This window comes from Triturus cristatus, chromosome 10, assembly GCF_964204655.1.
Source record: "Triturus cristatus chromosome 10, aTriCri1.1, whole genome shotgun sequence".
Classification (NCBI taxonomy): domain Eukaryota; kingdom Metazoa; phylum Chordata; class Amphibia; order Caudata; family Salamandridae; genus Triturus; species Triturus cristatus.
The window spans coordinates 1,161,365,617-1,161,385,078 of NC_140593.1; positions in this window are offsets into that span (position 1 = coordinate 1,161,365,617).

Below are 19,462 nucleotides of genomic sequence, written 5' to 3' on the forward strand. Positions count from 1 at the left end.
ATGTTCACGGCTTGACCATGTTACCATAGTAAGTTGTTCTGTCATGTCTGGTGGGTGAGCATGTTGTTTTGTATGTTGTATGTGATTTTGTGATGTGTGCATTGCCAGAGTTGTGAGTTGCACGGTGCATTTCCCTTGGTGCCATCCTGGGAATGTGCTAGTTGATGATGGACTGTCGGAGGATGAAGGACGCATACACACTGGCTGGGTAGTTGGCGACGTCATTGGTGGAGATTCCACGGTGTTCAGATGTTGCCTGCACATTGATGTGAGACGTGTGCTTTGTGTTGTGGGGATTGTGTGCTGTGTCACCAGGGGGCACAGGTAGGACATGTGTGCTGTGGATTGTCCCCCACACATGCATGCATCCAGCTATGGCGTATGCTCCTTGCTTGGTCTCCACCGGATCCTGCGCATTGTGTTGGACGTATAGGTACTGGGGTACCAGGCTGATGATGGCATCCAGGACAGGTGTGAAGGACTTGGATGTGGCTTGCTGTGAGACTCCTCTGACTCTGACGTGTGTAGTTTTGGGGGTAGCAGAGGCCAACAGGTGCAACACGGCCAGCAGCTTTGTGTGGGGTGGGATGTTGGTTGTCCGCTGTGTTGGTACCGTTGGCCTGTTGGACGATGATGGTCTGGATGCGTAGGAAGGCTGTCCTTTTTAACCTGTAGTGAGCATTGACATTGTCTGGTGTAGGGTCTGTGAGGCTGGTGCATTTCCTAGGTGTCTGCTGTCTTTGTCTGTGCTGCCTCTGTGGTGGTATGGAGGGTTCCGGGTGGGGGGTTTTGCCCTGGGGGTGGTGGCGGTGGCTGTTGTGGCACTCTTGTGTGTCCAGCACGCATGTTCGGTGGCTCCATGGCATCTGTTGTTCTTCAGGTGTGGCTCTGGGCTGAACTCCCTTTCGTGGTGCAGGCTGTGGTCCGACCTTGCACCAGGTCAGAGCAGGTGTTAGTTTCCTGGTGCTAACATGCCTTCTCGCCTGTTTTGTGATCTTATCGCAGATCTGGCTGGTCGTTGAGAATGTTGAGGAATGGTGTTGTCGCGGCTTTTTGCTTGGGAATGTCCACTCTGCATCTCATTAGCATTAGTTGCGGGGGTCATATGTGGTGATGTTTTTTGCGGCTGCCATCGTGGGTAAACTAGTGCTGTGGGCTGTTAACACCAGCTTTTGAATAGGGCGGTAAATTTAACGTGACTTTGGCTGCGCTAATGTACCGTTAACTCGGCGATGGCTCTTTGAGAATATGCCCCTTAATGAGGCTGGCCTTACAAACTCACCAATTTTGATGATCTGCAGACAGTGTCTTTGTGGCAGATGTAGCAAAGGGTTTTCAAAGATGGAGCCATCTGAGGTTATGCTGTTGGAAGCTAAGCATTTCCCCACCTCTAAATGTGGCAGCAGAAACAAAACTGCAGTGAAACAGGACACCTGTCCGCTTGATTTTGAATATCAAGCCATTTTGTATTAATTGCTGTTTGAATTTTAAGAACAATAAGAGAATTCAGAACTTTAGGCTAGCAGAAAGAGGCATCCCCTTGATACAATGAGTTTAGTGTGGAATTCAGGATGGCTCCCAATCCTTGTGGCAGAATATGGTGAGAATATTCTAGAAGATCTGCTCAGCACTGCCTCGTAAAAACTGAACATGGAGATTGATCAGTGAGTTGATGTTCCTTCTGGGTGAACAAATGCACCTGACCAAGGACCCCCATTGTAAACGTGGGAGCTGAAGCAACCCTCCATTGCCACTGTTTAGAACAATTTATCCTAGTACTAATGGCCTCTGGTCAGAGAGGTGGATAGCTGTAGCTAGAAGGAAAGGGACTGAGATGTCAAAAGATGATCTTAAAGATGTGACTTCAGCAGCAATTAGATTTGCTGAAGTAATTGCTGTGCAGTACATTGTAATGACAATGATGGGATGAGAGCTAAAATAATGCAAAAGAAGAAAATAGCAGGCTGTGAGTGATATCTGATACTGGGGTGATGCCTAACTTAAGGCAGCAAAAGACCGGTCACTGAAACTGACTATTGTTCAAGAGTTCCTCCCAAATGCGTAGTAGAAAAATGATGTTATGTCGTGTTGTTTTCACTAATCAGCAGGAACTGCGCATTTGAGGACAACATAAACCTAGGATGATGCCAGACCGATTCTATGCACCATGCAGGATATTTTGTCCCTTGGAAAAGCTAGCTCACAGTGCCACCTTTATCCCCCTGAACTTAGAAAGTGAGCAAACAGTTCTGGCAGCGGCTCAACGTAACAACCCCTTTTCCTCAGGAATTGTAGTGACAGACCTAGAACCATTCTCTCAGTCACTCATGCTCAGAGAAATATACAAAAAATCCATTAAGAGACGTTTACAATATTTATTGAAACATAGTTATTCTTGTATAGAAACCATGTACTGCAATAATTAATAGACAGAACCAGACAAAAGTTATAATGAGTGTCAAAACATTGAAAAAAACAAAGGGGCAGATTTACAAATTCTGGCGCATCTCTGCAAATCAGAAGGGATGTGCCAGAAAACACACGACACGCAATTCCCTCCCTGCGCCACCATGAATGCGTCGCATTTACAATGTGGCGCACCATGATGCAAGGATAGGGCAATGCTTGTCGCATCCTGTGGCGTAACGGCGGCGCATTGCCGGAGTCGTGTCGCAAGCGCAACGTGGCTCCAGCAATGCTCAGAGGCACCCTATGACTAACATGCTGCGTCACTCCTTACTCTTGCTTCAAGCAGGTGCAGTGTATTGACATAGCATGGACGTAAAAGTGACTCCGTTAAATCTTGTGACGGAATGCCCACCCTGCCCTGGAACGCCCACATGAAACCTAACGCAGGTTTCATGTGGCGCAGGGTTTTACAATGTGACCCATCTCCCTAGATGCGTCACGATGTAAATAAGGCGCAACGTGGCGTGTGGCTCACGCCGCCGCTGCGTCACAGAAGTGATGCAACAGAGGCGTAAATGTGGTGCATGGGGCTTGTAAATCTGCCCCAAAGAGTTCTACCATCTTTTTGAGACAGCTTTAATATGCATACATAAACAGTATTTATAACAATCTAGCATACTCCTACAATGCAAACCCTAAGCTACGTGTCTAGGGTGTGAATGTATGGTCTGCTGAGAAATCCCCTTTGGGATGGTGTAACCCCTTTACCCGATGGGTAAGATTGTAGTACCCCATCTTGGTCATGAACTGGACACCCCTCACAGAGAAGTCAGGCAGCTGCTAGGCAAAAGCTTCAGCAGGTAGAGACCACTTGCAGTCAGCAGAAGCATCTTCTCTGATTGTATTGGGCCTGTGATTGTGATCAGGCTGCCTATTGTTTGTATTCCACAGATGGCTGGGATGCCATATTGACGTTAGAACAGATACATTTGTAACACACATGTGAATGCTTTGCACATAATTCAAAGGCCGTGTGATGGTGTTCTCACACAGTTTTTTTGTGCCAACTAAGTCAGTGCTTTTCAGAAATTAACCCAAGTGTCACAAATGCAAATGTGTGTCAAAATCGATGTGACAAAGGGAAGGCAACTTTAGAAAAGAATCATGTACATTTGCACCATTTCCTACCAGGTTTAACTCCGGCACATAACAGTTATGCTGGGACAACAATTCATAGCCCATTGCCAACATCTGTAGTGCTCCTTCGCACCATCAGCTCTAGCACCAGCAACCTATTTCATAGTCAATTGACAAGGAACCTGGGTTTCTTTGCAGAAAGCTCATTCAATCTTCACTGACACTTCTTATAATGCATGGTCATATAGAGATGTCTGGGAATATAATGCTAGACTATGCATTCTCCTTCTGCTTAAGAGGTGCAACAGGTTGGATTAAGAGAGAATTGGATGTTGAGTGTTCCTGAACCCAGGCCCTGATTTACCTCAGCAAGTGGTTGGCCAATAAGATTAGACACACCCTGGAGTCATCAATCACCCTGTGCCGTAATTAGTTTGCATCAACACTGAGAAAGTTGACTATAATGAAAGACATAGCACAATGTATCCTACTGTTCCTCTTGGGCAGTCACCCAACTATAATACAATGTTGAAACCAATGACACTGATCCCTCTAGGCACGATAGACCAAATTAAAATTGCACAATACTTTGGCTGCCTCCTGTGAACCACATTCCTTCATAAGGTTGCCTAACAGAGAAGAAGCTGGTCTATACATCAACTTTTATTGTCTGGGAAGGTAGATGTATGACAGGGAGGCGCTAGGTGGCGCACAGCGGAATGGCTGCCTGTGGGTGAAGCTCCCGCAGCCCAGCGGCAAAATCCTGCTAAAAATCCTTCCTGAGAGTGGCGATTCACTGCCAGAACGAGCCCTGGTGGGTCCCCGCACTCCGCTGCTGCTGCCGGGGCTTTGCCTTGCCCTGAGTATCGCGGCGAGACCGGACTAAGGGGCTGCTGCCGACCGCACCGGCTGCCGTGTGCTATCGTCTGGTACTGTGACCGGGGAGCAGCCGCCACGCGAGGGCGGCGCTGCACACGTGGTCAGAGGGCCTCCCTGCATTACGGCTGCGGCGGACCTCGAGCACCCCGACTGCTGCCCTCACCCTGGATTGATTCGTCTGCCGCGGCGGCGGCTGTGCCGAGAACTGGTGGAGGGCACGCGCATCGACGGGGTGTGCTGTAGATGACCGCGGCGACCGCGGAGATCACCTCCCCCGGCCATTCCTGGACGCTACGGAAGCGCGGCGCTGCATCACCTGCCTTTGCGCTGTGGGGACCCCTCCACCCCCGCTGTGGACCGTCTTCTCCTTCGCTGGGTGGGCTGTGACGAGCGGCGGGGACAGCGGGTGTTCGAGACCCGGTGAGACCTGCTCCACTGGCGGCGGGAGCCTATGACCCGCTCGGCGCAACAATCTGCTCGGAGAGGCCTGCGTCTGAGATCGCGCTGAGGCAGCAGCGAACCTGCGGAGCTCGCCATTAGCCTGGAGGTGCTGGGGCCTGCTTCCCTCATCGGCCTGGACCCCTCTGGAGAGCTAAGGCTGCAACGAGTGAGTACCCGAGAGTCCCGGTTCGGGCCCCTCTGCCCCCCCCCTGACTGGCTCAAGGCGATTGGTGGCCCGGCGTGACGGCGATCCTGCTGCCCTGATAACGGGGGACCTTGCTGTTGGGGGGAGTGGCGGCCCCAGGTGATCGAGTACAGCTCCGGGCACTGGACCCGTCCCTGTCGCGCAGGCTCACCCCCGGTGGAGGGAGTTGACTGGTGCTCTTGAGGAGGTCGCGGTGTGCCTGGGCCTGGATTGCTGGGTCGCTTCTGCCCCTGCGGAGCTGCGTTCCCCCCTAGGCTCCTTTTTCGCCCCGTGATCCGGCCTTCCCGACTATATCCTTGCCTTTACTGGGTTCTGCCCGTCAGTGCCGGCATGGGGAAACCGGACAGCCGCCAACCTCGCCTCACCTTCGAGTCGAAAAAGACCACCCGATCCCAGCCGGAGACCGGCGCGGGGGGTCCGGCACCGGTGGACGCCCAGACGGGCGACGACGTCAAATCCATCCTGTTGGATATGCGGCAGAGTCTGGCGACCATAGTGGACAAAATGGACTCCATGCAGTCACGTATGGACTCGATTGTGCACAAGGTGGACAGTCATGGAGAACGTATCTCAGAAACGGAGCGGCGTGTTTCTGATACCGAAGACCGCACGACACAACTATCAGACACTGTAGCGCGCATGGACAAAGTCCTTCTCGTGATAGCGGCCAAGAATGAGGAATTAGAGGCGCGCAGCAGAAGGAATAATGTTCGCCTACTTGGCATACCGGAATCGACCCACACGGGCAAGATGGAGGACTATGTGGAAGGCCTACTGCGCGCGGTGGTGGGGGCTGACTCCCTCTCCCCGCAGTTCATTGTTGAGAGGGCGCACAGATCGCTGGCTCCGAGGCCGCCGCCGGGGGCCCCCCCCGCCCTATCATCGCCCGTTTGCTAATCTTCCGGGACTGGGATACGGCGCTCCGAGTGGCGAGGGAGAAGAAGTCCCTCTCGTACGACGGCGTTGCCTTTACTATATTTCCAGACTTCACTCCAGTGGTCCAGGAGGAGCGGAAAAAATTCATCCAGGTTAAACAAAAATTGCGGGCTGCTCAAATTGATTATGCGTTGCTCTACCCTGCTCGACTACGCATCACCCACCAGGGGAAACAAATTTTCTGCACTAAACCCCAACAAGCTGAGGAATTTTTGAAGCGGGTCAGGAGGCGAGATATGGACAGCCCATCCTCGCCGGCCGCGGAGTGACAACGCAGGGTCGTTGACCTGGTGCTTCTGTGGCGGACGATTGACAGTTGGTAAGCTGATGCAGATGTATGCTGCCACGGACCATGCTATGGGAACTTAGAGGCCTGTCTGCGCTGTGGGTGGGGGGATGTCACCGGGACTCTACCTCCTTTTACCGCGCACCTGACTCTCAGGACATTTCACCTCGCTGGGCGCTCCCTGTCCCTGGACTGGGCTCGGTCCCTGACTGGGCGCAGTCCCGTGGATCGCGGAGACACGGTGTATCCACCTAGACTGACCTCCGAAGGGTATTACCCCATTGTTTCTCTGTTTAAATGTTAATCCCTAGCGGCGTTGGCCATGGAAGGGTTTGGTTTTGGGGTGGGGAGGATGGGAACTGTCCAGATGGCATGATTGGGATGCTGCTGTGGGTGGAGGGTGGAGGGGGGGGTGGGGACTTTTCTTTGTGGTTTGTTAGTGTTAATTGGTGTGTTGAAGTGTTTGCATTATTTCTTCTGCATCCTTTTAGGGGCGGTGGTGACATTGGCTTGCTATTTCTGAGAACTGTTGCTCCTTATGGGTGATCCACAGACACGCAGGGACTTTACTGGGCAACTTAATTTTCTGACCTGGAATGTGAGGGGTTTGGGAGACCCTAGAAAGCGTAGACAGATCCTGGCGTACCTAGATAGACATCACATCAATGTGGCCTTCCTACAGGAGACGCACCTGGACCCGTCCAGGCCGTCACTGTTCGCATCAAGGTGGGCCATGCACCGTTCCTTTTCCTCCTATTCCACTTACTCACGGGGGGTCACAATCCTTATTAAAAAACACACCCCCTTTGTGTGCCTGGGTGAACTGACTGATAGGGAGGGCAGGTATTGTATTATCTGGGGTCGCATTGGTGTGGACACGCTCACACTGGCGTGTTATTATGGCCCTAACTCGGATGATCCGCAGTGCCTTCGGGTGCTCTGGGGGGAGATCTTGGGCATAGGCTCCACTTACTTGGTATGGGGAGGAGACTTTAATGTAGCTATTGATCCCATGAGGGACAGGGCAAACCCCAGCCCTCAACACTACTCTCGCTCGCAGGCATATGTTCACGACCTTCTTACTGAGCGCCACCTGTTGGACGCATGGTGCTCTAGGCACCCGGCGACTTTGGAGGGCACGCACTGGTCGGCCACACACGCCACATGGGCAAGATTGGATTATTTCTTGGTCTCCCCGGGCCTTGCTCCCACGATATGTCGGGTGAGACACCTAGCGCGCACGTATTCCGACCATGCCCCGGTTCTGATGGGTGTGGAGCTGGTTGATCTTGCTGGCTCTCCGATGTCTTGGAGATTGCAACCCACTGCCCTGTTGGATGAGGTCTTTCGCTCGGAGATTGCACAGGAGACCGAGAGCTTCTTTCAGCGCAATGGTGGGACGGTGGATAGTGTTGCTGTAGTCTGGGAGGCCTTTAAGGCTACTATCAGGGGGCTGTGCATTTCAAAAGGGGTGGGAGTCCTCAGGGACCTACGTAAGAGCCTTAGTAAACTGGAGATCGCCCTCCGGGCCCTGGAGACCGCCTCTGAGTTTCCCACTGCTGCGGAGGCGCAGGCCAGGTACCTTGACCTCCTGTCTGAATATAAAGACACCGCGGATAGAGAGGTTCGGTTTAGGGGGAAACACTTCCAAGCGCGTAGGTACGGTGAGGGAGAACGGCCGGGTAAATTCCTGGCATGGGCGATACGTCCGCCCCGTTTCAACAACCACGTCCTAGAGATCCATGGATCTTCGGGAGCGCTCCACAGGGATACCCAGTCTATACTGCAAACGTTTGTTGCCCACTACACTGCATTGTACTCCTCTACCCATGCGCACAAGCCGGAGCTGGACAGATATTTTGAGGACATCACTCTAGGATGGCTTTCTGATAGACAACGCCGGTTCCTCATGGCTCCTCTGGGGGTTGACGAAATTCGGGAGGCCATAATGCAGATGGCCTCGGGGAAGGCCCCGGGCCTTGATGGCCTCCCGATAGAGTTCTATAAGTCCTACATCGATATCCTTGCCCCGATTCTAAAAGAGGTGTTTGATGAAGCTCACACGCTGGGGAAACTCCCCCCCTCCATGAGGGAGGCACTGATTACCTCCCTCTTGAAGCCAGGCAAGCCGGCAACGTCCCCGGACTGCTATCGGCCCTTGTCCCTTCTTAACTGTGATGCGAAGATCCTTGATAAGACCCTGGCTAATCGCTTGTCGCTCCTCATGGAGGGACTGGTGCTCCCGGATCAATCGGGTTTCATACCCGGAAGGGCGACGTCGCATAACTTGCGTACACTGTTTGCGACCTTGCAGAATGTAGATCCCAGCCTACAGATGGTGGCGGTATTCTTGGATGCTACGAAAGCGTTCGACTCTCTGGAGTGGGATTATCTGGTGGCTGTACTGACTCACATGGGTTTCCCTCTGGTGTTCATGGGCTGGATAGCTATTCTTTATGGCGGTCCGTGCGCCAGGGTCTTGGTCAATGGTAGAACGTCCGCACCCTTCGAAATTGCACGAGGGACCAGACAGGGGTGTCCACTTTCCCCACTCCTATTCGCACTGGCGCTCGAGCCTCTAGCCTCGTGACTCCGACAGCACCATCAAGACCGCGCGCTGTTCTGTGAGCAGAGACAGATATTGCTGTCGATGTATGCAGACGATATTACTTTGTACGTGCGGGACCCACAAAATAACTTGAACCCTCTCCTCCGGGAATTCTTGATATATGGGGAAATGTCGGGAGTGCAAATCAATTGGTCGAAGTCTCAGATCTTCCATCTTACTGATGGCTCCCAGACCTTCCCGCTCGACTATCCCATAGAATGGAGTGAGTCCGAAGTCAAGTACCTAGGCATTAAGATCTCCCGAGACAGGGAGGAGCTTATGCGGTTGAACTATGGCACGACATTGCTGCACGTCTCCTCCTGTGTCGACCGCTGGATTGCGCTCCCCCTGTCGATGGCTGGACGAGCAGCCCTGATTAAGATGGTGGTGCTTCCCCTTATACTTGTTTATGAATATTCCTTTTCCCCCGAGCAGGCACTTCTTCACTCGTCTGAGATCTGAATTGATACGTTTGGTATGGGGTGGGAAGAGACCCCGCTTGAAGTGGGCTGTGATGACTTCTCCATACTCGTGCGGAGGATTCGATATACCGGACCTGGAACTGTACTATCTCTGCGCTCAAGCGCACTATGCTTACTACTGGTTCCACCCGATCGCTTTCATGCCCCAGCTCGCAGCGGAGGACTGGCTAGCGGCGCCCCTGCCCCTGTCTGGCCTACTGCACAGTGTGCTCCCGCATTCCACTGCCAGCTATAACGCTCTGCAGGGCACGGTGAGGGCTTGGCTGGAACTGTCGAAGCGAGTGGGAAGTCCGCTCCTGTACTCCCCTCTTCTCCCGCTTTCTTATCATTCACAGCTTCCTCTTCTCCAAGAGAAACTGTTTCAGGATTTGCTTCGCAAGCTGGGCTTCCATAGATGGGGAGATCTGTTTTCGGACGGGATCTTTCGGGACCGGGGAAGCTTCTTTGATGGACACACGCCTACCCCCTTGGAGCTTTTCACCTACCTTAGACTGCGGCACGGCATGAAGGCCATCTTGCCAGATTTCCCGTCTGAGCCTGACACCATGGCTCCCTTACACGGGGTCCTTCAGGCCACCTCGCCCTCCCATTTAGTCTCGATACTATATCATGCAGTCCGCTCTGATGCTGCACCTGACGTATCCCGGGCACACGGGGAGTGGGAGCGGGAGCTGGGGCTAGACCTCGGGGATGACAGGTGGACATACTGCTGTTTGCAGACGGCACAGATTTCAGCGAGCAGTAGACACCGCATCATACACTTTAAATTCTTGAACCGTCTCTACTGCACCCCGGCCACCAAATACAGATTTCAGCTACAGGACTCGGACAACTGTGAGAGATGCCATGCCCCCCAGGCGGACTTCCTACATTTGTCCTGGATATGCCCCACTATTCAGAACTACTGGACACAGGTTTGCTCTGCCATTTCACAAATGATAGAGCTGCCCTTCGCGCCGGACCCCATACAGGCGCTACTGGGATACACAAAACCTATCCCACGGGCGAGTCGCAAATTTGTTACGACGGCGCTACTGCTGGCGAAGCGACGCGTAGCTTGTCGGTGGGGACGGGGACGGGCTCCGAAATTTAAGGAATGGCTCAAGGACCTGGTATACTGCCAGGAGCAAGTACTGACATACTCCGAACTACTCCCTGACCGGTCCCGCCCAGCCGATATCTGGGGACCATTACAAAGTTACTTATTGCAGTATCCGGAGGCTCTGACAACAGAGGCCCTTCCCCTGACCGATGCCGGTCCGGACCCTGCCCTCACTGATGGAAACCCTGCATAGGGGAGGCTGTGTGTTACTGTGGACATGTGGGGGTGGGTTGCGGGTTTGGCGGTCCCTCTGGGCCTTCCCGCCATGATGCTTCAGGGCGCGAGTACTGTCTGTGAGTGTACGTAATACGAGCTCGTTTGACCGAGAGCACACTAGGGGAGTTGTGTAGCGCATGGTTTAACTCTGTTTGAAGGGTCCCTCACGCCCCTGCCAGGTGTTTATAATGTGTACTGGCCTTTTAGCCGGAGGCTTCTGCCCTGTATACAGGTGATCAAAACTCATTCTATTGTACACGATTGCTCAATTGTTCCCTGTGACTACAATGGATCTGATGCTAATGCGATATGAGACCTGTACTGCCACCTGCCTCTGCTTATGGTTGCCCTTTTGCTTTTGTATGTATGTATTGTCATGACATAAAACTTTCAATAAACAAAGTTTAAAAAAAAAAAAGGTAGATGTATGACAGAACAATGAATGACTTTACCACATAGGACATTACAATGTGCTCTTTACCACAAGCTTATCCGGACAACGCACGTCGTAACAAGGCACGTCACAATGACCAATACACATAGGGATACATTAAAAGTATGATTACCACACATACCATTACCAAGCATACCATTACCACACATCCCATTACCACGCATTCCAGTTACATTGCACTATTAAACTATATGTTGAAATGTATTTTTAAAATCAGTATGTAATCAAATAAAAAATAGATAAATAATTAACCCCAGAATATTGACCTACAAGAATTCATTGACAGAATATCGAGAGGCATAATTTTGAAAGGTAAGCACTTATATGGAAGTATAGACTTACTATTCTTAACTCAACATCTATGTACCTGGAAAGAAGCAATCAGATATCTAATATATATATATATATATATATATATATATATATATATATATATATTCACTGAAAAAACCATAGGTTTCACACATGTTATAGTTAGCTGGACATTTTACTGATAAAAAACCAATGAAATTCCCCCGTTATAGTTAGTGCAGGCAACTATAACTCACGCGACCGCAATCCTCTGCTGATGCTAATACTGTATTTAGACACTTATTTGCCCATGTCTTCTTCCATTAAATTTTAGCTATACATATATTACAAATATTTTTTTTTCATAAAGACACATATGTCATCAGCAGAGGATTGCGGTCGCGTGAGTTATAGTTGCCTGCACTAACTATAACGGGGGAATTTCATTGGTTTTTTATCAGTAAAATGTCCAGCTAACTATAACATGTGTGAAACCTATGGTTTTTTCAGTGAATTTGCAAGGTTTTTTAAATGCTAATTCCTAACTATAACGTGTGTGAAACCTATGGTTTTTTTAGTGAATTTGTACGTTTTTTTAAATGCTAAGTTACTTTATGCCATTTGTGGCATGCGCGACCACTTAACGCAGTTCGTTCCGTGCGCGCACGGTGAGCACGCGGTGCGATTCGCGCACCGCGCGCCCACTTTACGCAGTTAGTGCCGTGGATGGGCCATGTACGCACAATGCGCTTCGCGCACCGTGCGCACATGGAGGACATATTATGCGCTTCGCTGTGAAAGGTAAGCTTTTACATTTTCGAGGGCACCATTTGCACACGGGGTGGGGAGAGTGGGGATAATTTTTTTTTTTATTTTTTTTTTTTACCATACGCGTACGTAAGCGTAATCGGCGAATTTTCGTAAAAAAAATAAATTGAATTTTTGCCCTTGGGGTAATTGTGGGGACCCATTACTCAAGGCTAGGTGGTAAGGAGCTGTCTAAACAGTCCTTAAAATGTTTTTTGCCTTTGTTTTTCCTCTCTGCTTAAGAGTGCGAGAGAGAAAATGGCGGCCGCCGCTTCCTGGTTTCGGACGATTCGAATGTTTACTAAGATCTAACAGCCAATCAGAATCGCGCTCGCGCACGTCACCGTACGCGTACGGTAAGCGCACCGTAAGCGCACCGTAAGCTGGCTCAGAGATATATATTGATTTAAAGGCTATTTTCTCAGAATCTACTGAACAGATTTACACCAAACCTACAAAAGGCACTTCCTTGACCTGTAGACTACCTCTCTGCCAAATTTCAAGGAAGTCTGTTCAGCCGTTCGGGGTGTAGCTGTGTCTAAAGGTCCTATGGAAAAATGCATGGGAAAAACGCGTTTTGGGACCCCCCTTTTATCTCAGCCCCCGCTTGACGAATCCCACCGAGACTTTCAGGGTAGGAGCGGAGCGTAGCGCCCCATTAGTTTTGAAAATTTCGTGAGGATTCGTCGACCGGCGCCAAAGTTATTCAAAATAGAATGTTGCGGTTTTCCTATGGAAACAGGGTCCTAACTATAACTACCTACTGGCGACCGCCAGTAGGTAATATATTCACTTAAAAAACCATAGGTTTCACACATGTTATAGTTAGCTGTACATTTCACTCGTAAAAAAACAATGAAATTCCACGTTATAGTTAGAGCAGGCAACTATAACTCACGCGACCGCAATCCTCTGCTGATGATGTCAGATATTACATCACTGATGACATATGTGTCTTTATGAAAAATAAATATTTGTAATATATGTATAGCTAAAGATACAGTATTAGCATCAACAGAGGATTGCGGTCGCGTGAGTTATAGTTGCCTGCTCTAACTATAACGTGGAATTTCATTGTTTTTTTACGAGTGAAATGTACAGCTAACTATAACATGTGTGAAACCTATGGTTTTTTAAGTGAATTTGCAAGGTTTTTTAAATGCTAATTCCTAACTATAACGTGTGTGAAACCTATGGTTTTTTCAGTGAATTTGTATGGTTTTTGAAATGCTAAGTTATGTATTTATTTTTAATTTTCGTGCACCGAGCGCCCACGTTGCGCATTTCGTACCGTGCACGCCTCGCCATTTTTTTCAAAATATCAATTGTTTTTTTCTCCCTTGGGGGTCCTTAGATTTTTATATTAAATGTGCTTGTTACTTTTTTTTTTTTACGCGTACGGTAAGCTTACCGTACGCGCACCCCGCGATTTTTTAAAAAAATTATTACATTTATTTTTCTTACTTTTTGGTCCTTTGTGAACCCCCTGAAGAACGCTAGGGGGTCTGCAACTCTCTTCGTTGCCCCCTTTTCATGTTATCAACCTTTTTTTTCAGTGCGACAGACAGAAAATGGCGGCCGATACTTCCTGGTTTCGACCGATTCGAATGTTTACTTTGATCTAACAACCAATCAGAATCGCGCTCGCGCACGGCACCGTTCGCGTACGGTAAGCTTACCGTAAGCGCACGGTAAGCGCACGGAGCGCGCTTACAGATATATATATTGATTTAAATGCTATTTTCTCAGGAACTACTGAACAGATTTACACCAGACCTACAAAAGGCACTTCCTTGACCTGCGGACTACCTCTCTGCCAAATTACAAGTAATTCTGTTCAGCCGTTCGGGCTGTAGCTGTGTCTAAAGGTCCTATGGAAAAATGCATGGGGAAAACGCGTTTTGGGACCCCCCTTTTTTCTCAGCCCCCGCTTGACAAATCACACCGAGACTTTCAGGGTAGGAGCGGAGCGTAGCGCCCCATTAGTTTTGAAAATTTTGCGAGGATTCGTCAACCGGCGCCAAATTTATTCAAAATAGAATTTTGAGATTTCCTATGGAATTATGGTCCTAACTATAACTATCTACTGGCGACCGCCAGTAGATAATATATATATATATATATATATATATATATATATATATATATATATATATATATATATATATATATATATATATATATATGTATATATATATATATATTCAACTTTGAGTTTTGCATAACATAACCTGACCTATTAGATTCGCACATTTTTGCACATCATGAGTAATCTCTCTTTATTATTATTATTTTTGTCCCCCTTTATTGTTTTAGGCACTTTCCATTTCACACGTAAGCCCATCCATTCTCTAAGCCTATGGCGTAATCTCTGCAAATTCCAAATTCTAACTTTGTACTCAATTTTATATACTGCCTTTCATACCTATTTAAATTCACAGTATTTTCTGTATATGCATATGTATGCTATTTATAATAGGCATTATAATAGATAATGTGAGTAATTAACCGCATTTTATTTTCCAAAAGCCGGTTATACCTGTCTGGTTGTAGATAATACGTATTTTACAAGTATTCATGAGCAACAGAAGGTTTGACATCAAATGTGTATTTTATTTACATATTAGCCGTAAGTTGGTTTTGAGGTTCAATTTTGGCATTTTTACTGTTTCTATGTCCATGGCTTTCGAATCATGTGATGTGGCTACGTAATTGTATTTGCACTTTAAATAACTTTCATGGATTGGCTCCGACATGTCATGTGAACAAGGCTTTGACGAGCTGAAACGTGTCATGCCGAAGAAGCAGTAAACAATTAATCTGAGCACTTACTTTGGGTCTGTGTCCTGTTTTGTTCGGCGGATTATTGTCACCGGATTGGAAATGAAGTAATGTGATTGACCGTTCCCGTTCTACACGGTCACCCACGGACCCCTCCACTGGCTGCATGGTCGACGCGCACAGTAGAACACCGTTCCGGGTTTGCCTGGAGTCCTTTTGGTCCGAGAAAGGAATCACGCGTCGGACCTCCCCAGAACCCATTATATCCAAGAAACCTGCATAGTCGGTGATAGGCAAGTCGGAGGACTCGGGTGTTTACGGACCGAATCAGGTAGGACGCTGGGTATTCTGGGGTTGTGGAGAGTGCATCACACGCTCAGCAAGCCGTATCTTACGTGCAGAGCAAGCGTTAAGTGACATTGTATATATATATCAACTCCTTCACGATGTCGATTGACACAATGCGAGAGAGAGAAGCAGCCGCCATGGAAATGTTTTCGGACGCCCCTACGGCTTCTCGCAGTGCCACAACAGTTGAAAACACAGACAGTAACGAATCTAATTCGGCAAAACAAAAATTCAAAATACTTGAAAAAAAGATGCTTATGGAGCAAAGTAAATGGTGGGAATCTAGATCTTTGCAAAGATACATTGATGTGGAACGTATCCCCCGTGGCCTTCGTATACTGACTGCCCCCACGTATGAAGATCCCAACCCTGACCTCATGCGGGAGTGGGCGGAATGCAACCTGGAATCCTCACGTAAACTCGTCCTTATCTTAATTAAATATGCCGATATTGACCGGGCAAGGCTTTTGAAAGAAATTGATGAACTCAATGAAGAAATTGACAAACTTGGCGAAACAGAGGAGGTTATCAAACTTCGTAAAGATATGACATCCAGACTCAAAAAAGAAGAGGAAAAGATAAAAGAATGTAAAGCTTTTAAATTCCTTAGAGACAAAACGGATTACGAACTTGGACAAATCTTTACATTTGCAAGAAAGTATGACTCACTTCGGGCATCTAAGATCAATAAATCCCACAATAAACAGAATGCTGTACCAAATCCAACAAAAAAAGTGGGAACCATCAATGATACTACTTTTTCTGACCTCAGCTCAACGGGTGGAAGTGAATCAGAATCTGAAATGCGGCAGCCTCAGGGACAACAACAAAAGGTCAAACCATCTCCTGGAGAAGAATTACATTTTTTATGCGAAGAAAGAAGACAGACTCTTCGCCCGAGGCCACAAAGAGAGCACGCCGCACAACCGCAAATTACAGGAGAAAACAGAGACGGAAGGCAGGGAAACGCCGCCTTCAACAACAAAAAAAGAGGTCGGGATACTGGAGGAAACGATAAACCCTATAACCCCCAACGATAACACAGTAATCAACCTCTCTCAACTAGAGCTTACTTCGGAAGAAATCCGTATTTTGAGTCTGGGTCTATCTTTCTGCCCAAAAAATGATTTCAATTATGTATCAACCAGGATGGATATTTATAAAGGGGTCACAAAACTAAAATTAAAAAAATATTTCCTACTCCAGAATGACAACTCTCGGAACAAACACAACATCCCTGAAGTTGATGACAATTTCCAATCTAGATTAACTCAGTCAGATGTGCCATTATTTAATGAACTAACTGACTTATGGGAAGGTAACACCACACAAGAACTTGGGAACCTACCTTCTACTAAGGAAATTTCACAACAAGGAAATCAGAAAATTCGGACTCCCTTTAAACCAACCTCTAAATTCAATCCGATTGCCCCACGTGATGCAATAGATGTGTTTCATTAAACAGTCACGGTGAACATCAAAAAACTAAATAAATCCATGCTGAGTACTAAGAAGAAATACAACAAACAGGACCAGCAGTATTCGAGCTTGATTCAAAAACTTCAAAAAAATAAAAATATAGTTATACGCAACAGCGACAAGGGCGGCAATATTGTCCTTTGGCCTCAGGAGGAATACAAAAAAGAGGCATTTAGCCAACTAAATGATCGACAATGTTATAGTCGCAGCAACACAGCACTTCTTAAAGACACTTATTTCAAATTTTACAAAAAACGGCAATTTGGAAAGGTAAAGACCTTATCAGTGAAGATGAATATAGATTTCTCAAGAAAGACAATCCTACATCCCCATCTATTTATTTTATTCCCAAAATTCATAAAAACAGAGACAAACCGCCAGGTTGTCCGATCATTACAGCCAAGGATGGATTACTGGAAAATACATCTATCTATGTAGACTACTTTTTGCAAGATCATGTCAAAAATTTAGAGTCATACGTGCGAGACACGGGTGACTTTATTCGGAAAACAAAGGATGTGCACTGGCAACAAGATTATCTGTTAATGACTCTAGATGTATCTTCGCTTTATACCAGCATCCAACACTCTGATGGCATCAATGCAGTCCAATACTATTTGGCAAAAAAAAAACACATATGATCAGCAACATAGCGATATGATTATATCAATGATGGAATATTGTCTGTACAACAACATTTTTATGTTTAATAACTTATTGTACCAGCAAATTCAGGGTGTAGCAATGGGTGCCAGCTTCTCCCCCAGCTACGCATGCCTTCACATGGGTTGGTGGGAGGAGCTGGTACTCAAAACTGAACACAAGCACATTGTTGAATGCCATATCATCAAATGGCTTCGTTACATTGATGATCTTTTTGTTATCTGGCGGGGTACCAAAGAACAAGCCTCTAATTTTGTAACGGCCATTAATCTCAACCTTTTGAATTTAAAGTTTACTGCCACAATCAGTGAAACTGAGGTTGACTTTCTAGACACTCAAATCTATATTCATGACAATGTGTTAGAGACACGCCTTCACAGAAAAAAGACAGCTGGCAATTCCACCTTGCATGCCCAGAGCTCTCACCCTAAACACTTGATTAATAGCATACCTTACGGTGAGATGCTCCATTTGAGACGCATATGTAGCAATGAGGTGGATTTACACAAAGCCCAATTGGAGAGCAAAAAGAGATTCCTCAAACGAGGATATGCCCCCAACATTGTCTCACAGGCGATTACTAAATCCATGAGTAGCTCTCGGGACAGCCTCCTAAAAGACAAACAGACACACACAGCTTCCCTTTCCGTGTCTGCCATCTGCCCTGTAGCCCCAGAATTTTGTTTGATTTTAGGTTACAGTCGCCAACATAAAGCTATTCAAAAGATAGTACAAAACAACTGGCCACTGGTACTCAACGATCCAGTAATAGGACCCTTGCTGCCGCAACGTGTGTCCATTACGTACAGTAAAGCACCATCCATGAGGGATAGATTAGTCACCACCAACCCTGAAATCATTGAGAGTACTACATGGCTACAGACTCATAAGGGCTTTTTTAAATGTAAAACGTGCAAAGCATGTATTCATGGTAAAAACACCAAGATCTACACCACCCCATTTTGTGACAGAGAGTATAAAATACAAAAATTACTCACATGTAAAACCGAATATGCCATTTATGTTCTTACGTGCCCTTGTGACCTAAGATATATAGGAAGCACCAAACTTCAGGTTCACAAAAGAGTTTTACAACATTTACGAGCAATAACTCACCAAGACAACACATATCCGGTAGCTCGGCATTTTAAAGAATTCCACCAATCAGACATTAAATATTTGAGCTACTATGTGATTGATACTTTACCCCCTAGCAGACGGGGTGGTGACAGGGACCAGAAATTGAGACAACTGGAGACTAGATACATTATTCAGCTCGATACCAAGTCACCAGGGGGCTTGAATGCTACGGAAGATCTTTATACATGTCTTTAATTATGATAAGGATATTTTATATTACTCATTTGGTATATGAAATACTCTCTTAGTGTTTGACCTAATCATTTACCATGGTTCTACGATTCAGATGCAGTAAATTATTGTATATTTGCACATTATTCATATATGGTTAATAACTGGTCCAGGAACTGTTTTAAGAGAGGTAGATCAGGGATGAAAAGATTTTATGTATTTATTTATTCATATTTATGACTATTTATTATCAAGATATATATATTTATTGTCAAATAGAAGATTGTTTACAATTGCTGTTTTGCACATATTTATACATATTTTATACATATTTTATCTCTTGCTAAACATTTGCCCTTCCCATCGCCTTATCCTTCAAACTCAGTTTCTCCAAGAGACATTGTCTTTTGTTTACACCAGGCACTTTATCTACACCTTTTGATACTGCAAATTTGCATACTTTTAATTGTCTCTTGAGGTAATTTGTGCATGTCGCTGCTATAACTGTGTCCTAGATTAATATATATGTTTGGAGGTGACTCTGCCTTGTCCTCCCTTATATTCCAATTTTTGTCATTTATGCCGACAGATTATCTGTGATTTCCACTTTATTAGTCCGTTGACGCA